This window comes from Podarcis tiliguerta, assembly GCF_965153285.1.
Source record: "Podarcis tiliguerta genome assembly, chromosome: 8".
Taxonomy (NCBI): Eukaryota; Metazoa; Chordata; class Lepidosauria; order Squamata; family Lacertidae; genus Podarcis; species Podarcis tiliguerta.
Window position 1 is genome coordinate 27,208,476 of NC_139541.1, and position 27,711 is coordinate 27,236,186.

At 48.1% G+C, this 27,711-nt stretch overlaps 1 protein-coding gene across 5 annotated transcripts in view; it reads right to left on the bottom strand.

Annotated features, from left to right (window-relative positions):
• The window catches only part of STARD8 (StAR related lipid transfer domain containing 8), a 67,368-nt gene that overhangs the window by 26,600 nt on the left and 13,057 nt on the right, over positions 1-27,711 (bottom strand). For 2 of the 5 annotated variants that reach the window (XM_083454574.1, XM_083454575.1), the window contains exon 1: positions 16,701-16,958. The exons of the other annotated variants lie outside the window; for them this stretch is intronic. The gene's annotated coding sequence lies outside the window, so the exon portion shown is untranslated. Of the gene's footprint in view, positions 1-16,700; positions 16,959-27,711 lie in introns of those variants that run through there. 5 annotated transcript variants of the gene reach the window in all.

The window sequence follows — 27,711 nt, forward strand, 5'->3', positions numbered from 1 at the left end:
ATGGAATCGATTTTCTTTCAAAAATCAAAGAAACCCAGACCAAACTGGATTCCTCTCATAGAACTGTAGTGTTGGGAGGGATCCCAAAGGTGATCTAGTGTAAGCCCCTGCAATGCAGGAATCAAGGTGAAAGAATCCCTGGCAGGTGGGTCTCCTTACTTCCAAGATGCTCCCTGAGAATAGCCTGGGTTTCACCTGCCAACGCAGAAGTTGTCCTGGTCCTCAATGTTTTCAAAGCCAAGATTCTTCCCCGCTTTGGCACCTGAAAGGCACCTTTTTCTTTGCAGAGGGACGGAGTGGGTGTTTCAGCTCCTTGGGGTCCCATCCTCCTCTCCCCAACTTTTGGCATTCAACCCAGCTCTCCACAGGAAAAGCCTCCCTCCCACTCGCTCCTGGGTGGACCTTCCTGTTGCTCAGGGCTCCCGTGGCGCCAGAAGATGAAGCCGCAATGTTGTTTTCCGTGAAATGGGAGGGTGGTTGTCTCCCTGGAGGAATTCCAGTCACCCAGAATTTGAGGACAGCTCAGGATCCTGAAACAACTCTCCTCTGCAAATATGTAAAAGCCAGAGGGATTCAGAAGAGAGGGACGGGATGTGTATGGAAGGCATTGCAAGGACCCAAACGAGCAGATTTAGAGCCCAGTCTCGTGTGTGTTTACTCCGGTGCAAGCCCTGCTTCATCCAAGGACGGGTACGGAGAGCCTGGTAACAGCAAGCACAGCAGAGAGGGAGAGCTTCCATCTTGCCTCAGCTGCAAGAGACTCTTGGTGGTCTTAGGCACTCTGAGAGCAGCCTGTCTTGCAGGGGGTTGGACTGGATGACCTCTGGGTTACCTTCCAATGCTGCCATTCTATGACTCCAGGACAACCTTGGAGTTCCCCTCTGTGAGCTAACAGTGCCCCATGGGCAGAAATTTGCCCAGCATCTCCAGAGGAGACTGAGAGGTGATAAGAGCCACCTTCAAATATTTGAAGGGCTTTCACATGGAAGATGGGAGGAAACTTGTTTTCTGCTGCTCCAGAGAAGAGGACCCAAACCAATGGATTCGAATTGCAAGAAAGGAGATTCCCATTAAACATCAGGAAGAACTTTCTAACGGTAGGAGCTGCTCAACAGTGGAACGGACGTCCTCAGAGGTTGGGTGACCATCTGTCAGGGATTCTTTAGCTGTGATTCCTGCACTAGGGGTTGGACTAGATGACTCTTGTTGGGGGACCCCTCCAACTTTACAATTCTGTGATTCTATGACATAAAATGCCCTTACTAGGTGAAGAAAGTGTCTGTAGGAGGAAGGATGATAACAACAACTACAGCTACAGCTACAGCTACGGCTACGGCTACGGCAACGGCAACGGCTACGGCAACGGCAACAGCAACAACAAAGAGGCAGCTAGTGCGAAACCCTCTCTGTCCTTAAGACTGTTAAGCAGCTGCAATGCCAGGAGACAAACACCCATGACCTCCTCTCCCCCCACACGGTGACAAACAGGCCTGTCAGAAATTGTTTCCAAGGCATGTCATGGGGTCCCAAACAGAGAAAAGAGCCCTCCTTTGTACACAGGCGTATCCTTGGCAGGAATGCAGGGAAGATTTCAAAACAGGATGCAGAGAGCAATTGGCCTCAGGCAGCATTGCTGAACCGATAGTCGGGGGCTGTCTGGATGGAAGGAGACTGGCCAGCGAGCTGCCTACGGTCTCTCTGTGGCCCTCCAAGTCACCAAGTAGCTTTGGCAGGTCTCTGATTGCTGTTTGTTCCGACTGAGCTTTAAAGAGCAGGATGGCGGGGGGAGGGGTGCTCCAGAGGGAAAAGGAAAGGGATGCTTGGAAATGGAGCGCAGCCTGTTCCTGGAAATATCTGAGAGGCAAATGTGGATAAGCCCTGAAACTGAGGAGCAATACACAACCCGGCATGACAATTTGCCAGCCAAGAATTCCCCACTTCCCCCCACAAAGCATGATTCAGACCAGCTTTTACCGAAAGAGGGGAAGAAACAAAGGTTTGTTGCTTTTGCGGAAAGGCCAAACGCCCCTTAACTGATAGCTTATTCCTCAACTGCAATCTCTCCCCTCAGAGGTTTTAATCCTTATTTATCTTCCATTGAGGTGGACCTCTTTCCGCTACGCTGCATAGGAGGCTAAGGTTGCCAGATTTTTCAGAAATGTTATCCCCACAGGCAGTGTGTGTCTCTGAGCAGGTCCAAAGTTCTTTGAACAACAAGAAGCAGCCAAATGCCACGAAGGGCCTGCAGAACGCCTGACCTCCTGAAAGGAACCCATCCCCTCCTTTGACTGGGCTGCCTCCACCTTCCTGGCTCTGTTGGTGGTCCTACAAATATTTCCACTGGCTAGAAAGGAAATCACGTTGGGCTGCAACCTGACCTTGCTTCACCAGATGAGATTTAGTGAACTTAATCCATAGGTTAAAATTTACAGAAGGGTAAAAAGCAAAATTCCCAGAGCAGGAAGCTTGTTTTGCTTCCATTGTTTTTGAAGAGGGATGAAAAGAGAGAGATTGTGCCTTAAAATAAGACAGTGCAGTTTCCCTCTGTTCAGGTTTTATAAGCGCTTATATTCACAATAAGACACATATCTTTTCAATGTGCAATGTTTATAACTAGCTAAGATAACCGATGAACAGGTCAGACAGCAGGAAGCATGAAAGCTAGGATGAGAAAGAAAGAAGGAAATGCAGCAGAGTTTCAGCTCATTTCCTGGACTGCTTGGGTTTTGCCTAGGAATCCACAGCACATGGGACATAGCTGCAAAAAGGCAGAAGAGCCCTCCTGAGGGACGAAAGGTGGCAATCCTGTGAGAGGACGCATCCTTTTGCAAAAGGGAAATGGAAATCCAGAGTTTTCCAAGGGGTGACTATTGTGCTTAGCTCTCCCATTCAGAAATTGCCCTCAAAGGCAACAGGCAATCTCTCCCCCCCCCCCCACTTTCTCGGTGCGCAGAAGAGTTGTGCAATCCTGAAGATGCCACAAAATGGTGTTGTGCAAACATGATAAAGCTGGAGGAATTTTACTGGTATGCATGGATCTCCTAAGAGGTTCTGGGCTTGTCTGTGCATTGCAGCATTTTGCTACAAGGGGTCCCCAGAGAAAGTGTCTCGTCCTCTCCAACCCAGACCCAGCCAATTGGAGGACAGGGATGCGTGTCATTTACAAAACCAAGCTTATAAACACTGGACATGCCAAAAAGGATCATAGAATTGTAGAGTTGGAACGGACACCCTAAGGGACACCTAGCCCAGCCCTCTGCAATGAGAGGCATAAAAATACTTGGAGTGATGATGGAAGAGGAAAAGAGAGAACGCCCTTATTTTATTCCCTTTTTGAATGTAAAAAGCACAATTCCTGTTCTGAAATTTATAAGCTTCTATTTAAGTGGAAAGTTAAGGCACTTTACCCTTCATTCATACTGCACCCCCCCCCCAAACGTGGCAGTTTCAGCTTACAGTCCTGCTGTAACTTGGACAACAATTCCCATCATCCCTGACCACTGGTCCTGCTAGCTAGGGATGATGGGAGTTGTAGTCCAAAAACAGCTGGAGACCCAAGCTTGGGAAACACTGTTGTACCCAATACTTAGATTCCTGTGTCTCATATGTTTGTTTACTAGCACCCGAGGAAGGGTAAAAACCCTCAGCAGACCTTCCCTGAACAACACAGAAAGACTGGTGCTTAGGTGAATGCCTGAACATGCCTTCAATTTCTAGCAATTACACTAGAAGAGGGGTGAGCCACATCTAACCTGTGGTCCAGTCTTGGCCCTCCAGTTTAGCCTGCGAGGTTACTTCCCCCAAACCATACCTAGTTGACACTGCCCGGTCAATGCAGCCAACACAGGAGGATTTAACCAACCTCCCTCCATCCTTTCAGATTTGGTGCTTCAGGACTTCCAGACACCGAGTCATCTGCTAACCTTGTGATGTCAGGTGATGGACAGGTCACCAGATTTGCTCACCTGTGACATTTGGCCCAAGAGGCCCATCTTGCTAAACTGGGGGAAAAGATTGCCCGCTGCTAACAAACAACTTTATGATGCTGGCAACAACATCAACAAGAAGAAAATCCCAGTTAATTTGCCCAAACTCACAGTACCAGTGGGACAGGTGGAATAGGCATCTTAAATAAGCTGGAAAACTAAAAAAATCTCTAGAGGGGGTGGGAAAAAGCAGGGAGAGGTGGATAGGCTGCAATACCAGCTTCCTTTGCCTTCCCCCATCCTGACATGAAGTTCAGTTGACTCTAGAGAAAGTTTTTAATCCCTTTTCCGTAGGAGTTGGCTACAGGGTCACTGCTTTCAGAGGTTAAGCTCCAGAGGTTAAGCACCAAATTCCTATGGTTGTTTAGTGAGATGCTCACCCACCGCATAACCCCAACTTAAGTGGGATTTTCAGGCTCACATGAATGAGAGGTTGCTTCTGGTCAGGTAACCATGTGGAAAGGCTGTGCCAAATCTGAGGGGGCCTGAAGATCGACAGCTGCAGGCCACCTTATCAGAAGCAAGATTCTGCTTTGAAGGTCCTCCTTTCTTTCTTCAAGAAGTCACCAAAAAAGAATCGTAGAGCCCCAATGCTCATCTAGTCCAACCTTCCGCAATGCAGGAATATGAATAAGGGAGGAAATGGCTTCTTATCAAAACTGAACAAGTGAAAAGAGGACTTTTTGAAGAAAAAATATGAAATCGAGTGAAGACATATCGGGACTGAAACTCCCATCACACTTGGCTTGTTCTATAATTTTTCTCTTACCTGGAATGCACCACAAGAAAGCTGGCAATATTTAGACCATCGTTATCTGACTAGTCAATATTATTATGGTGGTAGACTCTCTTTCGCTGGAGGTTTTTAAAAAGAGGTTGGGTTTCTATCTGTCAAGGATTCTTTAGCTGCGGTTGCTGCATTGCAGGGGCTTGGACTAGATAACTTCTGTTTAAAAGCCTCCTGCAAATCGTAGAAAAATAAAAATGTAGAGTTTGAAGGGACTCTGAGAGTCATCTAGTCCAACCCCCTGCAATGGAAGAACCACAGCTTATAGAATCACTGACATATGGTCCCTCAACTTCTGCTTAAAACTTTTAATGAATCCTGGATTCAGGTAGGTAGCCGTGTTGGTCTGATGCAGTTGAAATAAATTAAAAAAATTGTCCAGTAGCACCTTAGAGACCAACTAAGTTTGTTCTGGGTATAAGAAGTTCTGAAGAAGTATGCATACACACGGAAGCTTATACCCAGAACAAACTTAGCTGGTCTCTAAGGTGCTACTGGACAATTCTTTAATTTTATTTATTTATTTAATGAATCCTATAATTCTAAGGTTGGAAGGGACCCCAAGAGTCATCTAGACCAACCCCCTGCAATGTACCTCACCTGGATGCTAGCAGCAACACAAAGCTGTACAGCTCAAAAATAGAAGACATTACACAGCATGCATCTCTTTCTCTGCAGGACAAAAATGTGTGAGCTCTGGCTATCATTGAGAAAATAACCCAAAAATTAGTGGTTTCTTAAGGCAAAGAAGATCCGGAACATTTCTGCAATGTTTGGTAGGACTTTATTTCCTATGTATAAAATTCAGATGCACAAGATTCTTTCCTGATGCCAAATTGCAAAATGGAGTGTTTGGGTTTCTTTTCTTCAAATCTATTTTCTATCACCCATCAAACCCACGCGGTAAGCCAACTGTTGGTGTCTTGACACCATCCACTAGCCAACCATAACGTAGTCCATCTCTCTTCCCTTGGGCTCTATGTTGCTCTATCTTTGGCTTACCTAAAATCAATCCCAGGATGTGCTGACCTTGCAGATCCCTTGGCCCAAGGGGCCAGAATGGGAGAGAGGTGCCCCCAGAATTGTTTTCTCTTGATCTTCGATTCCCGCCCCCCTTCCATTTTCTTAAAGGCAGAAAGCACAGCACTGGGGGAATATTAGAAAACATCTTTTGCAATGGTATTCTCCAAAATAGAGGGGCAGAAAACTAAGGCACTTCTCACTTCCCCTCTGCTAGCCAGATCTCAAACCCAAATAAATTTGTCCAGAATTCTCACATCTCCAAAGCCGTGTGTGTGTGTGTGTGTGTGTGTGTGTGTGTGTAGACCAGATTTCACCTCTGCTCACCTACAAGAAACAAAGCCAACAATGAAACAATGGAAGCCATTGACATGGGGTCAGGAAAACCGCCTGCGTGCAATGAAATATTATCTTCAAACAAGATGTGTTTGGATAAGCCTGGTTTCGTAACTCGCTTCTTCCGATGTGAAAAAGTCACAATAACAGAAAGCAACACGGTTGTAAGTTCGGGCATTTCAACATCTCACACAAGGAAATCGTGGAATCATAGTGCTGGAAGGGACCCCAAGAATCATCGAGCCCAATCTCCTTCAGTGAAGGAATCACAGCTAAAGATGACCATCTAGCTTCTGCTTAAAAACCTCCCATGAAGGAGAGTCCACCACCTTCCGAGGGAGCCTGCCGCTTCCCATTTTCTCATCACAAGTTTTTAGACACGAGGGTGGCGCTGTGGGTTAAACCACAGAGCCTAGGACTTGCCGATTAGAAGGTCGGCAGTTCGAATCCCCGCAACGGGTTGAGCTCCCATTGCTCGGTCCCAGCTCCTGCCAACCTAGCAGTTCGAAAGCATGTCAAAGTGCAAGTAGATAAATAGGTACTGCTCCGGCGGGGCAGTAAACGGTGTTTCTGTGCGCTGCTCTGGTTCGCCAGAAGCGGCTTAGTCATGCTGGCCACATGACCCGGAAGCTGTACGTCGGCTCCCTCGGCCAATAAAGCAAGATGAGCGCCGCAACCCCAGAGTCGATCACGCCTGGACCTAATGGTCAGGGGTCCCTTTATCCTTTACCTATGTTCTCTTTGCCTACCCGGTCATTTTGTAACATGTCTGAGGCACGGTGGATGCTGTAGTTTAGGGCAGTAGGTGACACGGTCTGTCACCTCCCTCTGCTTACCGATAGATTTGGTGGATTCAACAATATATGATATTATTCCCCTTTAACATGCATCCCACCCATGAAGAGTAATGGGTTTTATTCCATACTATGTTTAAAAGTAGAGTCAGCCTATTTTTATTGTACCAGCCTGATGCGTATTTCTGTTGTTGTTAGCCCAATTAAAAAAAGAAAACAAACAAAAAACAGGAGCAGTTTATAAAGTATCCATATAGGGACAGTTTGCATGACCTTCTTCCTTCCCTGAGGGAATTGACACAAGTCAAGGAGTGCAGATTTCCTTGAGGGAATCTGTGGTGACATTAAGAAAAATCTGGTTCTCTCTGTTCCAAGCCCGCCACTTTGGTCCCAGCCCTCTTCCGCTTCCAGCGCTATGCCAAATATAAACTTGCCTACAGGAAATGCCTTTAAAGAAACCAGCACCTCCCTGAATCCTGAAGAAGGCAAGGAAATAAACCATCTCAGCTCATGAAAGAAGCTACTCTGCTCCATCCTGCTCCTTAACCCCTTGTGTCCTGCAAATGCTCATGGAACCAGTCTGGAGAAGGGAAACGGAAAACAGGATAAACCTCAAAGTTACGCTTTCACTTACGAAAACGAATAGAAGGACGACGCTCTGCAATGTACCTTCCATCTCTTAACATGACCATTCCACCAAAATTGGACAACTGGGTTATTTCCTTCGCCAGAATGGCTAATTCTGGTTTCCCCCTCCAGTTCTGTGCTATTACAATCTTCAGAACAAAGTTGCCTGAAATTAACAATGTGCTTTAGGGTACGATTTGTTGGGTGAGGTTTCAAAAAAGCCAGATACATCCCATCTCCCGGGCAAGTGATAATTTCAATAAAGAAGTGGTCTGAACATTGATTTACTTATGATTGTCATGTAAACACTCCCAAGACGTTTTCGTTCATCACAAATGTTCTGCACACGGGTATGATTATTATTATATTTATTAGTTGCTTCCCCCTCAGAAGGAAACTCAAAACAACTTACAAAAAATATAAATAAATAAGAGGAGCCTTCCTGGATCAGGCCAGTGGCCCATCTAGTCCAGCACCCTGTTCTCACAATGGCCAACCAGATGCCCCCAATGGGAAACCCGCAAGAAGGATTTGAGCGCAAAAACACTCTCCCCTCCTGTGGCTTCCAGCAACAGGCCTTCAGAAGCCTTGCTGCTTCTGAGCATGGAATGAGAGCATAGCCATTGTGGCTAGTAGACTTTGACAGCCTTATTCTCCTCCCTGGAGTTGTCTAATCCTATTTTCAAGCCATCCAGTTTGTTGGTCATCACTGCCTCCTGTGGAAGTGAATTCCGTTGTTAAACATTCTGCAGTTTATCATCTCTCTTTAAAAATAATAATTGTTCAAAGCAGTTTCAGGGTAAATTCCTTTTTTTTTAAGTGTGCCGAGACATGAGTACACCCAGCACTTTTCCTGCCCCCTCTCTGCATTTCACTGTGGGGGTAAAAGTAACATCATGTCAGATTATGGGAGACAGGAAGGAAGATCTCTTTCAAGATCCAGTGAGAACATTTCCTCTGCAAATGTCCCACTTCCAAGAAAGCTCCCCGCCCCCTGCTGCCACCAAACCAACGGCTTACAGATGATAAGAGCAGGAAAACATTAAAGCATCAAAGATAATAATAATGCAGTGGAGATAGACAAAGAGAATACAAACTTAAGCTAAAGCATTAAAAGCAGCAGCGGATAAAACCCTGAAATCAGAATGCCAGCAGGCAGGTTGATATCTTCTTTATCTGGTCCTCAGAAAAGTGGCCCCAGGACGCATGATTTAAGAGAGCCAGGGCGCTGTAGTGTTGGCTAGGACTTGGGAGACCAGGGTTCGAATCCCCACTTGGCTCACCTTGGGCCAGCCACTGCCTTTCAGCCTAGCCTACCTCGCAGGGTTGTTGTGGGGGGTTAATTGAGGAGGGGGAGGGCAATGCAAGGCACCTTGAGCTCCATGGAGGTGGGAAAAGGTGGGATGCAATAAGTGAAATAAATTATCCCACATATGGGTTAATTAAGTTCAACCTGAACAACTTGATGTATTTGTTGATTGTTCTACTCCTAGGATTCTCGCCAGGCAGCCTGGGTTAAAAGGAGAGAGAGAGGGAGACTTCCAGTCACCTCCCAAGGTTCAGATGTCCAAAGAGCAAGAGGAGGATCTGCAGCACAAAAGGTCAGGGAAACTCGGAGGAGAGGAAGCCACAGAGCCCTAAAGCACTGTTAACGTCGCTGCTCCCCTTTCAAATGGGACGCAGAGTTGAGTGAAGCAAGACACGCAGTCTCTCCGTGACAAAGTTCACTTCCGCATCACCCAGAGGAAAGGCAGGTGGCTGGGGAGAGGGGGGAAGCTGCTGAGCTCTCAAAACCAACCTTTCAGCAGACAGCAACCTTTCTTTTTTAAAGACCTGAGTATGGAGGGAGGGAAGGGTCAACTTATGAGCCAGTGGCTAGAGTGCTGGGCTAAGGCATGGGTAGGCAAACTAAGGCCCGGGGGCCGCATCCGGCCCAATCGCCTTCTAAATCCGACCCGCGGATGGTCCGGGAATCAGCGTGTTTTTACATGAGTAGAATGTGTCCCTTTATTTAAAATGCATCTCTGGGTTATTTGTGGGGCATAGGAATTCGTTCATTTTCTCTCTCTCTGAAATATAGTCCGGCCCCCCACAGGTCTGAGGGACAGTGGACCGGCCCCCTGCTGAAAAAGTTTGCTGACCCCTGGGCTAAGGGCTCCTCCACACTCCCACTTCTCCTGCATTTTCTAGGCATCGGGCCAAGCAGTTTTTTCGTTTGCCACTTTCCTCAGCGATACCTGCCGTTGACCACTGAATCAGAACAAGCATCAACCTGCGGGAAACCCGACTGATGTTTGTTCCGATTCAGAGGGAGAAAGCAGCCTTTTCCCCGGCGGAAATCGGCGGGATGAGCAGAAGTGTGGGGGAGCCCTGAAAAATGGGGGCGAAGACCAGGGTTCTAATCCCCACTCAGTCATGAAGCTCACTGCATGCAGCTTTGGGGGCTAGTTACTGTCTTCTCTCAGCCTAACCTACCTCACAGGGTTGTTGTGGGGATTAAACAAGGAGGGGAGAACCATGTGTATGTATGCCACCTCAAACTCCTTGGAGAAACAAAACATTTTCTGGGACCCCTAGCCCAACCCCCTTTGATGCTGGAATCACAGCTAAATAATAGTTTTTTATAGTAAAGGTAAAGGGACCCCTGACCATTAGGTCCAGTTGTGACTGACTCTGGGGTTGTGGTGCTCATCTCGCTTTATTGGCCGAGGGAGCCGGCGTACAGCTTCCAGGTCATGTGGCCAGCATGACTAAGCCACTTCTGGCAAACCAGAGCAGCACACGGAAACGCTGTTTACCTTCCCGCCGGAGCGGTACCTATTTATCTACTTGCACTTTGACGTGCTTTCGAACTGCTAGGTTGGCAGGAGCAGGGACCGAGCAACGGAAGCTCATCATGGACATTCGAACCGCCGACCTTCTGATCGGCAAGTCCTAGGCTCTATGGTTTAACTCACAGCCCCACCCGCGTCCCATAGTTTTTTATAGTTATAGTTTAAGTACTTTTTAATTATCTTTTTTTCAGCTTTCTGTATTTTATCTGCGTGCGTTTTCAACTTGTGTAAGCCACTTTCAGCCCCAGTCTGGGGAGAAGGTGGGGTGGATAAATGAATAAACAAACGGCGTCTTCCTGACAGATGGTTTTCCAACCTCTTTATAAACCTCCAATGAAGGAGGTTCCACCGCCTTTAATTTCTAGCGACTGTCAGCAATGGATGTCTCCATTAACTTGCATGCAGAACAGATAATGTTAAAGGCTGCATTTGAACAGGGACCAGGTGCCCCAGCTCAGACCTGCCAATTCACTTTGGGCAGGAGAGGAGGCCAACCACAACTGCCCCAATCCAAGGTAGGAAGTGGGCTGCTTGCCCTGGGGCAAAATTACCAAGCCTTCCTTCTACATGCCCTCCCCATGCAGGGAGAGCCTCTTTCCAAAGTTCACATGAGTATTATGTTTCGGCTGGTGCCTCCTACGTGCACCAGAGGTTTCGTCAACGGAGAGAACATCTGGATCTGGATAAAATGCAGAACCCAACTGGCTTAATTGGGAGCAGATACTCCGCAGCTCCATCCAGGATGTTTTTCCTGTACAGCTCAGAGGTTCGGTTAAGGTGGCCTCTAGGGATTTCCTGCCATTTATCTCAGCAAGCGGAAAGCAGATTAATGGAGCAGGTTGAGGGAAGGGGACGAGCAGAGACTGGAAGCCCTTTTCCCCACCCTTATGTCTCAAAAGAGGACAGCCATTTCTAACAGAAACACCTTAAATTGTGATTGAATTATTCCCCAATGTTGTGGGGAAATGATCCACTCCAATACTACATTTTGTTCCTGGCATGGCAATGGGAATGTTATCTTAAGAACACCAGAAGAAGGATTCATTTATTTCTCATTTTCTGTCTCTTTTTTGGGAGGGGAGGGGGAGCAACTGAGTCACTCACTTCAGTGTAACAGATCTGTGGAAGTGTGTGCGAGACCGCTTCTGGCACCAGATGACAAGTGCCGTTTCCTGATAAGCAACCGTTAAAATGGATAGTCAAACAGTGCCGTTGCTGTACGCTCCGTAAATGTTCCCGGGCACACGCTGGCAGGGTAATATGTCACTTATTAAGTGCTCAGCCAAGATAAACCAGGCCTGGTTCACTCCAAAATGAGGGACGCTGAACAGAACAGAATCTTCTCTAGTTTCCTATGCAAAGCTGGTTCGTTCGTAATGGAGGGATTATCTCCGGGCTCATAGCTGAGCTTCTGTGATCAGCAAATGAGGAGGAAAGAACCGCCCGCCCCCCCCACGGAAGCAAAGAGATGGGCCAAACCTGCCCATGTGCCAACCAACCAGCAGCTGACACAACAGTCGGTGGCAGTAGCTGGAGAGGAGGCCAGAGAGGCTGTTCAAGGAATGGGAAAGCCACCCTCACTCTGCTTTCACAACCCCAATGCTACACTTCAGTCGCCATCACTCCAAAAGGAAAAGGAGCCCACAGCAGCCCCAAAGGCCATTCTCAACTCATCCAAATGGTGGTATTTTTCTCAGGATGCAGCTGCCATTGCTGCCTCGCAGGGGGTTGGACTAGATGAGCCTTTGGGTCCCTTCCAGCTGTACAATTCTATGATTCTATTGACCCCCATCCTTTAGGCAGAGAGGATTCTGGGAAGAAAGACTGGCAAGGCCTTGCCTTTCCCCAATGCATGTCAAGACATTCAGTCTAGTTCCGTCTTTCTCTCATCCTTGCCTCTGTGTACACCACTGACACTTCCCCAGTCTGCTTCCCCCCGCCCCCGATGTTTGGGGCTACCAACTCCCATCAAACTCCAACAGCACAGCCACTGGACAGGGGGTGATGGGAGAGCCTTATCTTGAAGTCAAAAATGAAGGGGAAATCTGGGTGCGTCCTATGGGGCGAATGCAGGCTTTCGCTGAAGCTTGGAGAGCGAGAGGGGTCAGGAAGACATCCGCAGCCTAGGCAGCCCTCCAGGAGTTCCCCGCAGGGCTCCCCACACTGCAGATAGCAGCCTGCTGCCCGGCGGGCGGGGCGCCCTGAAGCAGAGTGCCCCGCACGCCGGGCAGACATCGGCCAGCCCCACAAGCTCGGGGGACAGCAGGGAGGCGCAGCGCCGCCATCCCACTGTTCCTCGACCTGGTTGGGTTTCCCCGACCTGCTTTTGGGGGGGAAATAAAGGGGGGAAAGGGAAGGCTGTGGGGAGAAATGCTGGGGGGTTAATGCCATAAACCCCTCTCCATCCTCTGCTCAGGTTGTTCATGTGCATAAATAAAACTGTAGTTCCTAAAGACACCACAGTCTCCGCAGACCTTCCTTCCCAGGAAAGTAACCCCTGGGAAAATCACAGGCATCCCAGAGCCTCTCACCACTCAGAGATTGGGGTTCCTGTAATTCCTGTAGTCTACCAATTCTGCTTCTGTCCAGACTCTGTTCAGTTCCAGGCTGTCCAGCTATTTCATCAGATCAACTCCTTTAGGAGCATTGCCAAACAAGGCACATTCAAATGGGGTCTTGAGACTGGCGACCTCCCTCTCAGGGCAGAGCCAGCAAGGAAACAAAGGTTTCCTTTACTTTGAAACTTCGGGAGCCCCTAGTGCCAGCAAGCGTGACTGTAAGTATACAGAGGTGACTTTCAGGGAGACACGGCGCAAGGAGGGTCATTGTAGCTCAATTATTAACTGGGCTGGAGGGGGGACCCCTGACTTTACTGGAATGCGGCCTCCCTCAACGGCTATGTTCCGGATGCCAGGGAATGCGCCGGAACTGTGCGCAAAGGTTAATGGATTCATACTCCATGCAAAACGTAGCCCTTCAAACTTGGGTCTCTGAGAGGGCTTTTTCCAAGCATTGCAGTACTACCCCCGCCTTGCTGCTAACCCAGTTCCCCAGTTGTTGCCTCAAGGGGGAAAGAAGGGACTCCTTTGCTTTAAATGGCACAGGGAGAGCCCAGGTCTGCTCAGTTTCTCAAGGGAAGGCGCACGGGGCGAGGCAGAAGTCGCCTCACATTACCCAATTGCCTTTCCTACAAATACTGAAATGCTGTGGTCCCTCGCTGGTGAGGAGAGCACTCTGTACGCCTGCAGGGGCACTGTTTATCATCTTTACCGATTCACACATGCCAGGACTTAGTCTGCTCAAGAAATAAAGGAGCTCCAATCCAGAACTCACTCTGGTGACCCCTAGCACCCTTTCCAAAGAAAGGAGAGATGGATTTGGGCCCTGGCCACCAATGCCTCTGACTGCCACAAAGAACAGGCAATCTGTGCCCTCATTCAACCCTCCAGAATGATATGTCCAAATGTCAGCGACAAGGACTTGCAACGGAAAATGGTTAATATGGATTATGTTGGCCTAATGTGCTCCTAAAGTAGCACTAAAGAGATTAGGAGAAATATAATGGGGAGAGGGAAGACATTTACTAATCCTATTTATTTTGGAATCAATTTTTACTCCTTTCTTTATTTATTGCATTCCTATCTAATTCTTCTCCTCCAAGAAGCTCAAGGTGACATATACAGCTTCCTCTCCTCATTTCACAACAACCCTGTGATGTAGATTAGACTGAGAGGCAGTGACAGGTCCAAGCTCACCCAGAGATCTTCATGGCCAGGCAGGGATTTGGTCTCCTAGCTCCCAGTCCGGCACTAAACCACTAAATAACCATTGTCCATTATAGTGCTGGGTGCACACCCAGCCCTGCACCATGATCTCCTCCAGATTTTAAATCAGAGGAGAGTTTTCAAAGTCTGAAGGTTCTTCCCCGGCTCAGGTTGAAATCCAAGCCGGAGGAGAATTCACGGCTTCTCTCATCCCCAGCAATCTCCAATATTCAAGACCCTTCTGATTCCTAACACTCTCCCCCCTGTCCTCTAAAGGGCACAGATCAATGGCAGGAGTAGCGGCAACATGCATGGAGAGCAGCAACCGACAAGCCTGAGCCAAGCACAAGAGTGGCAGCACTCTCCCCTCCTGCAGTTTCCAGCAACTGGTATTCAGAAGCATTGCTGCCTGTGACCTTGGAGGCAGAACACAGGAATGGATAACTCTCTCCTCCATTAATTTGCCCAAGTCCTCTTTTAAAACCGCCTAGCTTGGTGGCCATTACTGCCTCTTGCAGGAGCGAGTTCCATAGTTTAACTACATGTTGCATAAAGAAGTCCTTTCTTTTCTCTGCCCTGAATCTTCCAACATTTGGCTCCATTGGCTATCCACAAGTTCAAGTGTCCTGAGAGAGGGAGAGTTTATTTGTCTCTCTATTCACTTTCTCCATGTCACACCTCATTGTATAAACTTGTATCTTAACCACCTCTTTCTCGCCTTTTTATCTGAAATAAAAAGTCACAAACACGGCAACTTTTCTTCATAGGGGACTTTCTCCGTCCCTCCACATTTCAAGGACTTTCAAGATGACCGTCCTGTATTTGAAGAAATCCTTTATTAAAACTTCTCTCCAACCCAAGATAAAGGAGCAGGGACCCTGGTCCTGCCCATCAATAGTTAGCACCCAGAGAGCAGACTGAGCAGGTCACCTCGCCCACCTGACCAGGTAAGGCCTTAAGGGGAAGGAGAGGAGGGTGTTTCGGAGAGAGGGGCTTGTCTTCCAAGCCTCAGGAAATGAACCAAGTTATTCTGGCCCTCAGCAAGTGGGGACAAGTTCAGCCATCTCTGTCAATAAGTGAGAAGCTACAGAAAATACAGACATAACTATAGACAGATATTTGCATTTCCTTTTTTGGAGGAGGGCAATACTTCTAACAATCCATTCTTCAATTCTTCAATTCAGACACTAAATCTGGGGTTGTAGTCAGCCAGAACCCAAAAAATTAGGGATCCTAACTAAGTCACATCCATTAACTTCAATAGGTCTGCTCTGAGCAAGACTAGTGCTGAATAGCACTCTGGGTTTCCATGTTTTCCCTGCCCATGACTCAGAGTTTTCCATATGGATGGCCTGAAACTCAAGAGAGCTCATAATGGGAAGCCCGGACTTTGAAAGTCATCTAATCTCCCTTGCTGTATTTTACTATATTTTTTAAATAGTGTTTTTATGGAGCAGTTGTCCCCCGAAGGGGGCAATGACAATAAAGATATTATTATTATTATTATTATTATTATTATTATTATTATTATTATTAAGCCATGTGTTATTTTGGGGTACAACAGACCCAGAGTCCTGGAGACAGGGCAGGCTGTGAATTACGGTAAAATATGAGAAATAAGTATATGAATTTTCAGACTGAAACGCAGCACCTGCCAATGCAGTGGACCCTGGCCACTTCAACAAGAGTTGTTTGACAGCGGAATGGACATCCTTGGAAGGTGGTGGACTCTGTTTTTTTGACAGAGGCTGGAGGGTCATCTGTTAAGGATTCTTTGGCTGTGAGCCCTGCATTGCAAGGGCTGGACTACATGGCCCTTGGCTATACCTTCCAGACTACAGTTCTATGATTCTACAGCCTCAAAGAGCAGGGGCCAACCAGCGTGGACTGAACTGAGTGTGTGTTTGATGCTGCCACTGACTTCTTTTGTGCCATATGCACGGATCAGGACCACACCTCCAGTGCGGCTCCCACTGGGGATCTCACCCACTCAGTTTGCCGGTCGCTTACAAAAGGGCCCACCTGCTCAGCGCCCACCACCCTGAGAGGCTGGAAGGGAGCCATGTGCACATTTCTCAGTCTTTCCTGAATCACAAAACAAGCGAGACGCAACCCAAGAACTCCCATAATCACGTAATACACACACACAGTGCTCCTGTAGGAAAAGACAAGGAAGAGCAGCAAAGGAAGGAGCTCCTGCAACAGTTTAGACGGGTTATGAAACGTTTGTACAAGCAGAGAAGTCCTCCCTTGCCATGCACCAAAAACCAGCAACGTCTCCTAGGAGAGAACGGCCTCGGAATGGGGCACATATAACCGGACCCACACAGACACCATTTTTCTCTTCAGGCAGGTCAAGTCAATGAAGTGAAAACAGGATTGCCAGGTCATCATGTGAGCATCAGGCGCTCCTCGGGGAAAGTTATGACTCTTCAGAGCCAGAAAGCAAAAGACCAAGGGGGAGAGAGAGAGAGACAGACAGACAGACAGACAGACAGACAGCTTCACCACTGAACTGACAGCATCGGAGAGCATTTTGCTGCACTATTTACCTCGAGTTGCCTTCCTCCATGTCCTGTGTTGAAAAACTGTAGACTGGGGTACCAGGAGAAAACTCCTTGGCTGTCAAAAATCCTTGGGAGATTCAGTCGCTTCCTCTGCTGGGGCAGGGCAAAGGCCGGAGGCAACATGCCCCCAGAGTTACACTTACACACACACACAAACAAACACACTTTGTTGCTGGCTCCAGAGCAGCAGCAGCCGAAGCAGCTGCTGCTCCTTGGCCGTTGTCAATTGCGAAAAAATGAGGGTTGCTCCAGGCACAGGTGGCCAAACTGCTGGAGCTGCCTCCTTGCGCCCGCCCCCTGAGGTGTCTGGCCAATCGCTGAAGCAACAGGAAAGCCTGCCAAACAGCTGGGCTTTCCCCTTAACCCTTGACAAAACGTCACAAAACAGTCACCGATTCCTTGCTAACGCAGAAACCCGTAGGAGGGGTTGCAAATGAGCTTCGTGGGGAACAGGGATTCTTTCTTTCATCGGATTATCCAATGAAAGGGTCATCCAGACTGAATGAGGAGGAAATACGAGCCAGGAAAATGGTTGACGATGCTGTCATGTGCTGCCTTGCAGCGGGTTGGACTAGATGACCCTTGGATCCCTTCCAACTCGACGATTCTATGGTTCTATGTGGATGCTGTCTTTGTGTGGGTTGTATATACCCACTGTGAATGGTCTATGTATGTATGCTGTGTGCGGTACTTTTCCGGTTAAATTTTTTTTCAGGTGCCCAGACTCCTATTTTGGTAAAAGTGGCAAAGGTTCCAGCAAAAAAATGGCTGCCTGTGCATACTCTATATGTGGGTTTAAGCATATTCCTTACATCTGGCTGAGAGGTTTTGGGGGAGCTCGTGTCACCTCTGCCCACCACAGCGAGAAGAGTTAACTGTGGGTTTAAAAACAAGGATTCATGTGACTCAAAGGAAAATGATCCACTTTGAGAGTTACATAAGGTAAAGGGACCCCTGACCGTTAGGTCCAATCATGGACGACTCTGGGGTTGCGGCACTCATCTCACTTTACTGGCTGAGGGAGCCGGTGTTTGTCCACAGACAGCTTCCGGGTCATGTGGTCAGCATAACTAAGCTGCTTCTGGCGAACCAGAGCAGCGCACGGAAACACCGTTTACCTTCCTGCTGGAGTGGTACCTATTTATCTACTTGAACTTTGACATGGGACCAAGCAACAGGAGCTTACCCTGTCGCAGGATTCAAACCACCGGCCTTCTGATCAGCAAGCCCTAGGCTCTGTGGTTTAGACCACAGATAAACAAGGATTCATGTGACTCAAAGGAACATGATCCACTTTGGAGAGTCACATTAGTACATGCCAAAATCTACCTTCCGTTTTCTTGAAATGTTTTCTTCCTCTGAGGACAAGTTTCTTCCTCAATTCTCAGGGTAATTGAGAATTTCTTGAGAACTCGAAGATTGTGGGGCTTTGTGGCCTAAGGTGGTGCATCTGTCTGCACACGTTCCACTACCTCAGAAGGTGATGGATTCTCCTTCCTTGGAAAGGCTGAATGCGTGCATCTGTCAGGGAATCTTAAGCTGCAATTCCTGCATTGCAGGGGGTTGGAATGGATGACCCTTGGGGGTCCCTTCCACCCCTACAATTCTGTTTCTATCTCTCATACTGAAAAGCAGCTTTGCTTGTCAGCCACCAGAGCACTGCCATTTTGGCCCCAAACAGGGGTGTCATCTAGGGGGCCGGGGGGCAGTCCCCCCATATTTTCAGCTTTGTGACAATCCTCAAAAGGACACACCAGGGCGCCTTTCAGGAAGGTGGTTGGTAGTGGGGGGAATGGTGAGCCGAGTGTGCCTGGCCAGGTTGGGGGCGCCCGTGTGTGATGTCATGCCCCCCCAATGTTGGGGGCAAATCAGCAAGTCTGGCCCGAAACAAGACACCCCTTCCCTCAGCTCCAGATCCCCACCCTGCCCCATTCCCAAAAGACTTCAGTACCTGCCACAGGTACTGTGGAGGAGGCAGCGGCTAGGGAGGAGAGCTGCGGAAGCTGTGGGCGGTTACTTTCCATCAAGCATCATCTTTGACTAGAAGCTTCACAGAGATCCAGGTGGACCACATCCAAGCATTTCCGGCTCTATTAATAAAAAGGTGGCTGGGTTTTGCACACCCCTCCTGCCTTCAAAGGTGTGGGCTGTGTTCCCTCTGCTTGGGGCCGACAGATTTTCCACACTTCTGCAAACCTCCGGACTTCCTCAAGTCTGGCAGCGCTCTCCATTTTGTCAAAGGGCAGGACCATGTGGACTATACAAGTTCTTCCAACGTCAGAAAGTTAGGCTATACTGTACCTAGAAACCTTATCCACCCAAGTTATGCATTTCCTACAATAAACAACTTTATTATTTTCTGACCTGCAAACATCTGTGTGTGTAAGAGAGAGAGAGAGAGAGAGAGAGAGAGAGAGAGAGAGTCTACTCTCTCACCCAGATTTGCCAGCTCAAATGCTACCTAATGAAAAGTGTTAGTTAGTTTTGCCCCTGTTCCCCCATTACTCACGCCCCAACAATATGAAACCCATTATTCCCTTTAGGACTGAGAACACAACCATCCCTTCAACGCAACCCACCCTTAATCTGAAACATGTGCACAAGCCTGGAGTCGAAGGTCCATAAATCGCAACTGCTTCATGTGGGACCCTCTCGGTTTAATCGCGCACACCCCAGAAAGACTTTGATCCCTGATGCCTCCCTTGCCAGCTCCGCAGCTGTGTTTTCTCACCTGCCAAATGGCAAAGAGCAATCCGAGAAACCTCCCAAGAGCATCACCCTTTCCAACCATTACACGGGGCGGCTCCCTCTCCCAGATGACCTGTCGCACCAGCACTGACCAAGACGAAGCCATGAGCAAAAGTTACAAAGTATTTCAAAGCTCCTTGGTTTCCCTAAGACACCCCACCCAGTACAAGGTTAAAAGGAAGCTCAGGGTCTTCACACAAGCCCATTCCGATGCTTCCCTCTTCAAAGCCACACAGTCGTTGAAACAACTCTAAGCCAACTTTTCCACACTAAAGTAGGGTACCCACAAAAAAGGCAAGTCAAAAAATATGGTACAGATTAAACAGAAGGCCTCAGAAAGTTGGACAGAGTAGGTTTCATCCAGCAGCGCTCTTCTTATTTATCCCGTCGACAAGAGCTATAAACTGCTTATTCAGCAAAAATCTTCAAGCGCCTCGCAAAACATGATGCGCAATTTTCATGGGGAAATGCTGATAAAACCAAAAGCCGACATAAGATTTCTCAATTTTCTCAAAATATTAATAAACTCAGTGAGGTTTAGAATCTAGTGGAAGAAGCTGTTGAACCAGCTAGTCTAGTGTCTTTGCTAAAGGTGACTAGTTAGGTCCTTGCCATTTACATGCCCAGAGAGTTACCTCTGTTGCCATAGAGAAAATTGGCTGGGTCTTTTCCCACCTCACCTGGCAGGATGCCAGCAGTCAAGAGGGAAAGGGGAGCTGTGTAAGAGAGAGAAGTGGGGGGGGGGGGAAGAGATGGATTGTGCTGCAAGCTGGAGACACAGAGGCTTTTCTTGTTCTGTGCTGGACTTGGAGCTTCCCTAGGAACTGAACGAGGAGGCAAAATCTATTGGGGTGTTAACTCTGTGAGCCTCTCCATCCTATGCTCAGGTTGGATGTATGGGTAACGAAAACCATACATCCTAAGACACCACAGTCTCCTTTGTCCTTCCCCTCCAAGGAAACCGAACCCTGAGGAAGCATGCAACATCATTTACAAGACAGCAAGTCCCTTTGAGCTCACTGCATTAGATATGCACAGGATGGCACTGAGACAGCCCACAAATTTCCCAAAACTAAGAATTTGTCAAAAATGTATAATCTGCTGTTGAAATGGAATACTCAGGATGAAATGGTAAAATCTGTTATGATTAAATGGGCACAAGATGTTGGACATAACATTATGATGGCTGACTGGGAACAGTTATGGACCACAGGTATGAAGTTTACGGCATGTAATGCCTTAAGAGAGAATATTATGAAAATGATATACAGGTGGTACATGACACCAGTCAAGCTTGCAAAAATCTATCATTTGCCTGATAACAAATGTTGGAAATGTAAAGAAACTGAAGGTACATTCCTTCACCTTTGGTGGACGTGCCCAAGGATTAAGGTTTTTTGGGAGATGATATATAATGAAATGAAAAAGGTATTTAAATATACCTTCCTGAAGAAACCAGAGGCCTTTCTTCTGGGCATGGTTGGCCAATTGGTGTTAAAGAAGGATAGAACTTTCTTTATGTACGCTACAACAAGAATACTCATGGCGAAGTATTGGAAGACACAAGAATTACCCACTTTGGAAGAATGGCAGATGAAGGTGATGGACTATATGGAATTGGCGGAAATGACCGGCAGAATCCGAGACCAGGGAGAAGAGTTGGTGGAAAAAGATTGGAAGAAATTTAAAGACTATCTACAGAAATATTGCAAAATTAATGAATGTTAGAATGATGTTGGATTGAGGTTAAGGGGCTTTTAGTAATAATGTTATGAAGGAATATGCAAAAATGGATTGTTAACAGGTGAAAATTTAAAGCTATAATATATTAAGATCAAGATAAGGATAAAGGTAAAGAGGGAAAGGATTTGCTGAATAAATAAACTGAACTGGAATACAAAGAGGGGAGGTGTGGGGAGGTCCGGGAAACAAGCAAATGCAAGATATGTTATGAAAGATTGAACTGTTTTTAATTGTTTTTTGTTTTCGTGTTTTTCTTCTTTTTTCTCTCTTTTTCTTTTTGTAATATTTTGGAAAATCTTAATAAAACATTATTTTTTTAAAAAGAGACAGCCCACAAATTTCACCATGTAAATATATACATAGTGCTTCATTCCTTTGCTGTAGGGGGGTCAGACTAAATGACTCTTGGGGTCCCTCCCAGCTCTACATTTCAAGGATTCTGTGTCACATGTAATGCAGCTGGATGTGGTGAAACCCAACCAAGTCAACGAAAGCCGGGAGGTGAATTGAAAGGTGGCTCCCCGCTACTGAAGTCTCCATAAGAAGCGAGAGGTATCGGAAACTCTGCCACATGGTTGGCATGCTCAGGAACAACCTCTCTGTGTCAGTGGTTTCCTAACCATAACCCTGCATTGAGCTCAACTGCTTAACAATGCAGCCACTGCCTCTTCCTGCCTTGCCACCATCTCCTCCTCCTCCTCTGCCACTGTGGGGGGGGGGGGGCCAGCCACATCCAGCCCCCAGCATCCTCCTTGAACCTGCATTTCCAAACACCACAGAAAGCAGGGGCTTCTTAGGAACTGATTTCCCAAATGAAGCTTTAGTTCCTCCAAGCGGATCCTTATGCTGAAGGTGAGCAGAGACGGGCGTTCCCAGGGAATGCGGGGGAAGGCGGCAGGGGCAGGGGGCTTCCTTAGCGGGCGGCGAGAGCCCCAGTTATGTCTCCCCTTGGGAGGAAGTGGGAGGCTTGTGGGCCAAAGGGTTGCGGCGAAGGTGCTGGAACTGTCTGTGCAAATACATTTTAAAATAGCTGGCTTTGTTGCAACACAACCCAAATGGGCATTAAGCCTCACAGCCTGACCATCTGCAAGGCCTGCTTTCGTCAGGGAGAGAAAAAGCAAAACGTGGAGTGACTTTGGGACAACTGCAATTCGACCTACCCACCATTAACCCCCCAACTACCGCCCCCACCCGAAAAAAATGTGCTTGTGGGGGAGCCCAAACTGGATCAGGACTGGGCACTATTTCACTGTTTCCAACCAGGGCCCCCTAGATCAACTAAAACAATAGGACTACTTAAATAACTGGCCAATCATGTCGGTTCTGACCCCCCCCCCCCCCACAAATGCCCTGCCAACTCGACAAAAATTCTGGCTACACCATGCTTCCATGACCACTTGAATCTCACCCCCTCCCCAAAGCATACATGGATGGTGCACATATGGTTTTTCCCTACGAACTGTTGGGGGGGGGGGACAGCCTATTTACATCAGGAAAGTGGCAATGATGAAGCCCCTTTGAATCTAAACACAATGCCTTCCATCTGGAATAGGGGTGGCCACTTTTCTATCGGGGATGGTGAATGTTGTAGATTCAATAATGGGTCTCTGGGCATGTTCTTCCATAAAATGGAGTACCTTTCTTCAGTAGCCTAGTTAGGAGGTAACGTGTGTGTGTATGTGTGTGTGTGTGTGTGTTTAAAACAGACATCAAGGTACCATTGCAGAAGGATGTACAGTGGTACCTCAGGTTAAGTACTTAATTTGTTCTGGAGGTCCGTTCTTAACCTGAAACTGTTCTTAACCTGAAGCACCACTTTAGCTAATGGGGCTTCCCGCTGCTGCCGTGCCGCCGGAGCACAATTTCTGTTCTCATCCTGAAGCAAAGTTCTTAACCCGAGGTACTATTTCTGGGTTAGCGGAGTCTGTAACCTAAAACGTATGTAACCTGAAGCATATGTAACCCGAGGCACCACTGTACTATTAATTACCAAGGATACACCTGACAGAATAGAAAACATTTCAGCAGGCATTTAAAAGTTGGCACAGAATGCACCTCTCTATTGGCAGAGAGTTCCGCAGGCCTGGGCTGGTGACACTAAAGGCTCGGCTTCTCATTGCTGTCACTTGAGCCTTGGGGAACAACCAGCGATGCTCCTGCAGATGATCTTGGCAACTGAGTCAGGACAGAAGGGTTCAGGCACTCCCTACAGTATTCTTGTCCAGGGCTTTCTAAACTAACACAAGGACCTTGAGCCAGGCTCAGTAGTAGACGGGCAGCCGGTGCTGCCGTTTTAAGAATGGTGTCCCATGTTCTTGGCCAGATGCCCCCATCAGCAGCCTGGCTGCTTCATTCTGCCCCAGCTGGAGCTTCTGGACCAGGCTCAAGGGCAGCCCCACGCAGAGCACATTGCATTAATGTCATTGACACAAGTCGTTTTAACATTAAACACATAGAATCAGAAGGGACCACAAGCATCATCTAGTTCAACCCCCTGCAATGCAGGATCTTTCACCCACTGTGGGTCTTGAACCCACAACTCTTGAGATTAAGTGTCTCATGCTTTACTGACTGAGCTACCTGTGGACAAGCTCCTCGTACCCACTGGACTTACAGTGGTACCTCAGGCTAAGAACTTAATTTGTTCTGGAGGTCCGTTCTTAACCCGAAACTGTTCTTAACCTGAGGTACCACTTTAGCTAATGGGGCCTCCCACTGCTGCAGCACCACCGCCATGCGATTTCTGTTCTCATCCTGAAACAAAGTTCTTAACCCAAAGTACTATTTCTGGGTTAGTGGAGTCTGTAACCTGAAGCGTCTGTAACCTGAGGTACCACTGCACTGCATTTATACACCGCCCTACTCACCAAGGAACTCAAGGTGGTGTATGTGTTTCTCTATCTCCTCATTTAATTCCCACAGCAAGCCTTCAAAGTTGGTTAGGCTGAGAGACAGCAACTGGCCCCAAAGTCACACCCAGACAGCTTTGTGGCTAGGTGGGGATTAGATCCTACATCTCTTCCAGGTGTGACACTTTAACGGCTTACAGCATTTTACAGGTGCCACGAGGCCTAAGGCAGGCTTCGCCCGCCTGGTGCTTCTCTTTCGACTACAACTCCCATCAGCCCCCAGACAAAACATCTGGAGTGTGGCGGGTCAGGGAGGGCTGGCGCTGACCCTTGACTCCATTCTCCTGTATTCCAGAGGGGAAACGTTGGGCGTCAGTGAGGCTTTCAAGACTTTTCCTTTCCTCATCCAAACAAGGAACCAAAGAACTCAGGGGTTGGAAGCAGGAAATATTTCCCAGGCCCTAAACGTGCAAAACTGAATGAGGCGCTGGAGAGGCAGCCGGCCAGCGTGACTGAGGGCGAAACACTCACGCTTCTATCTCTGCCCTGAAGGAGACCAACCGCTGGGGCGCTCCTGGCAGGAGGGGCTGGGAGGAGGCCCACATGCCAACAGCTTGCCTCAGCCAGCCTGATGAATGGGCAGCATTGAGCCGGGCCTACGCGCAGGGGGGTATTAATAGCTCGTAACACAGCGCTGGGGAACGGCAGCCGACATCACCGCCCAGGCGAGTGTGTGACACAACACAGGGAGAGGGGGGGTCAGCCGATGCAGGACTGGGGCCCTTTTTCACAGAGACGGAAGTGGGGGTTCAAAACCAGGAGACAAGAATCAACTGCTTCTTGTACAGTGGTACCTCAGGTTACAGACGCTTCGGGTTACAGACTCTGCTAACCCAGAAATAGTGCCTCGGGTTAAGAACTTTGCTTCAGGATGAGAACAGAAATCGCCCGGTGGCAGCAGGAGGTCCCATTAGCTAAAGTGGTACCTCAGGTTAAGAACAGTTTCAGGTTAAGAACGGACCTCCAGAACGAATGAAGTTCTTAACCCGAGGTACCACTGTACAATGAACTTGCCTCCACACTAGCTAGCTTGCATCATAGCTTCCTGTGTGCAGCCACCGCCTCAGTCTGAACCACCCCCCTGACTGTCATCAACTCATCATCTCATGGAGGGGACCCAAGGGTCATCTAGTCCAACCCCCTGCAATTCAAGGAGCGCAGCTGAAGAATCCCTTTATTCCGGGCTAATCCATACCTTCAGGAGTTTAAAGGAGCCCCCTCACTTTATAGGCAGGAGTCACTGGGAAAGGAAAGCAGGGTGAGACAGAGAATAAAAGCAGGGCCCTCCCAGACCTTTCTGCTTTTCTTCTGTGCAGAAAAATGCCAGCACCTGCAGTTTTAACCCTGTGCCTTTTGGTAAGATGCATTTAAAAACAAGCAAACAAAAACTATGCCGCATTGTAGCACAGGAAGCAGGCCTTTTTACTGAAACAATGGTCTCTGAAAAAGGCTACAATTCAAGCAATTGGGAGGGGGGGCAGCCAAGTCTTCTTCCTGGGGTCTTCTATGTGTGGCAGAAGGTTAACATTTAAACAAGCTTAAATTTGTTGTCTGTTAAAGGTTTCTGGGAATTAGCGAGAGATTTGTAAATTACAGTGCCCAGATTTCTTTGAGGAAAAAGACTGTGTAGGCGGTTCTAAGACAGAGGCACAGAATCATAAAATTGTAGCGTCAGAAGGGACCACGAGGGTCATCTAGTCCAATCCCCTGCAATGGAGGAATCTTTTGACCAACATGGGTCTCGAACCCACAACCCTGAATCTCATGCTCTACCAAGTGAGCTATCAGGGACCAGGGCTTCCTCCATATGATGCATTTATTCAGCACACAGTTTGCTCGCAGAAAGGTGGCAGAAAGTGGGAGACAGATTATATCTGGTCTTTACTGAGCATTGATTGAGGGGTGTGATTTCCATGGCCATAAGCAGTTTGGGGCAGCAGGCTGGCAAACTCCTTCATTTGGGGAAGTTCTGCCAGGGAGTTTATCAGGGCTTCCCCCTTGAAGAGATGACTCAGGCATCATAGGCGTAAGAACTGGCACAAATCCCGGTTAGAAGCTGGCATGTGATCTTACTCATGGGGCTTTTCCTCCAGGGACATCTGCAGCGAGAGCTCCTGCCCCAAGGAAGATTAATCCCACTTTACCATTCACACAGAGGTTTCAGAGGAGCTGAAGGAAATGTAATTCATACCAGGGGTGCAGCTTCTTCACATATGGGGTGGCAGACAACTTAGGTTTGTCCTAAACTGCAAAACTGCCTGTGACCCTGAGGTCCTCCCTTCTAGAACTGCCACTCTCCCCACACCCAACTTATTGAACCTCATTGCAGGGGTTTGGTCTAGATGTCCCTTGTGGTCCCTTCAAGCTCTACAATCCTATGATTCTATGTCAGTTCCCAGTGCTATGACACCATTAGGGGACCTGCTCCACCTCAAACCTCTCCTCTGCATGCAGATTCAGAAGCCTGCCTTATACTGAATCTGACCAGCTTTCTACACCAACAGGCATTGACTTTCCAGGAACCTCTTCCTGGGAGATGGAACAGAATGGAATGGAAGGTACTGCTTCGGAACTCAGATGGTTGTTTTTTTAATACTCTCTGTGTTCATAGATTAAAACTTCCAGCTCTCTGCAAGTAACTGAGAGTTGGCTTCCAGCCTCTCTCCCTGAGCTGCTGGCTTTCACCTTGCAGGGAGCTGTTTCAGCAGCCAAGCATTCCCCAAGGTGGCTTCTGTCTGAAGTCCTTATTCAACAGCCTCTGCTGCCTGGAGGACTGAGTCCCACCTACCAGCCAGCTCTCTATAAAGAGGCACCCTGGTCCCCTTGACCATAAAAAGTCAGTGCGGTGTACTAGTTAGAGCCTTGGACCAGGAGCCAGGAGACCAAGGTTCAAATCCCCACGCTTATCCATGAAGCTCACTGGGTGACCTTGGGCCAGAGGCAGATTTAGGGGAGTGTGACTGGTTTGCCCACACCGGGCTTGCAGAGCTAAGAGGGTGCCTCAGTGGACACCAAAACAATGACTTAGAAGGGAAGGCAAGAGGCAGGATGTGGCTGAATGTTGGCATCGCACAGGGCACTGCTGAAAATTGAAAACCCAAAGTCCGCCACTGCTTGGACAAGTCAGTTTCTTAGTCTAACCTACCTCACAGGGTTGTTGTGAGGATTAAACGAGGTGGGGGAGAACCACGTAGGCCTCCTCGAGATCCTTGGAGGTAGCGGTGCCAACCTGAATAAAATATATGGGGGTGGCAGGTGAGCCCCGCTCCCGCATAATCAATCACATGACTCGGGCAGGCTCACCATTTGAATGGCAATGCCCGTCAACTTGGGGGGAGGGAGCTGGACGCTTTAAAAAAATGGGTGGGGGGACCGAAGGGACCTCGGACCCTAGGAGTTGGCTCCTATGCTTGGAGAACAGAAGGTAGGAGAGACATGCAAGAAATCATTAGGAAATGCAAGGAAGCAAATAAACTCAGATTAAAATAAGTGCCTGCAAAAGCAATGGAGCAAGTACCGGTAAATCAGTCCAACCGCGTAAAGCGGGACCAAAGACAGAGCAGCGGGAAAACCAGAGGCTGAAAGGGGCCGAATCC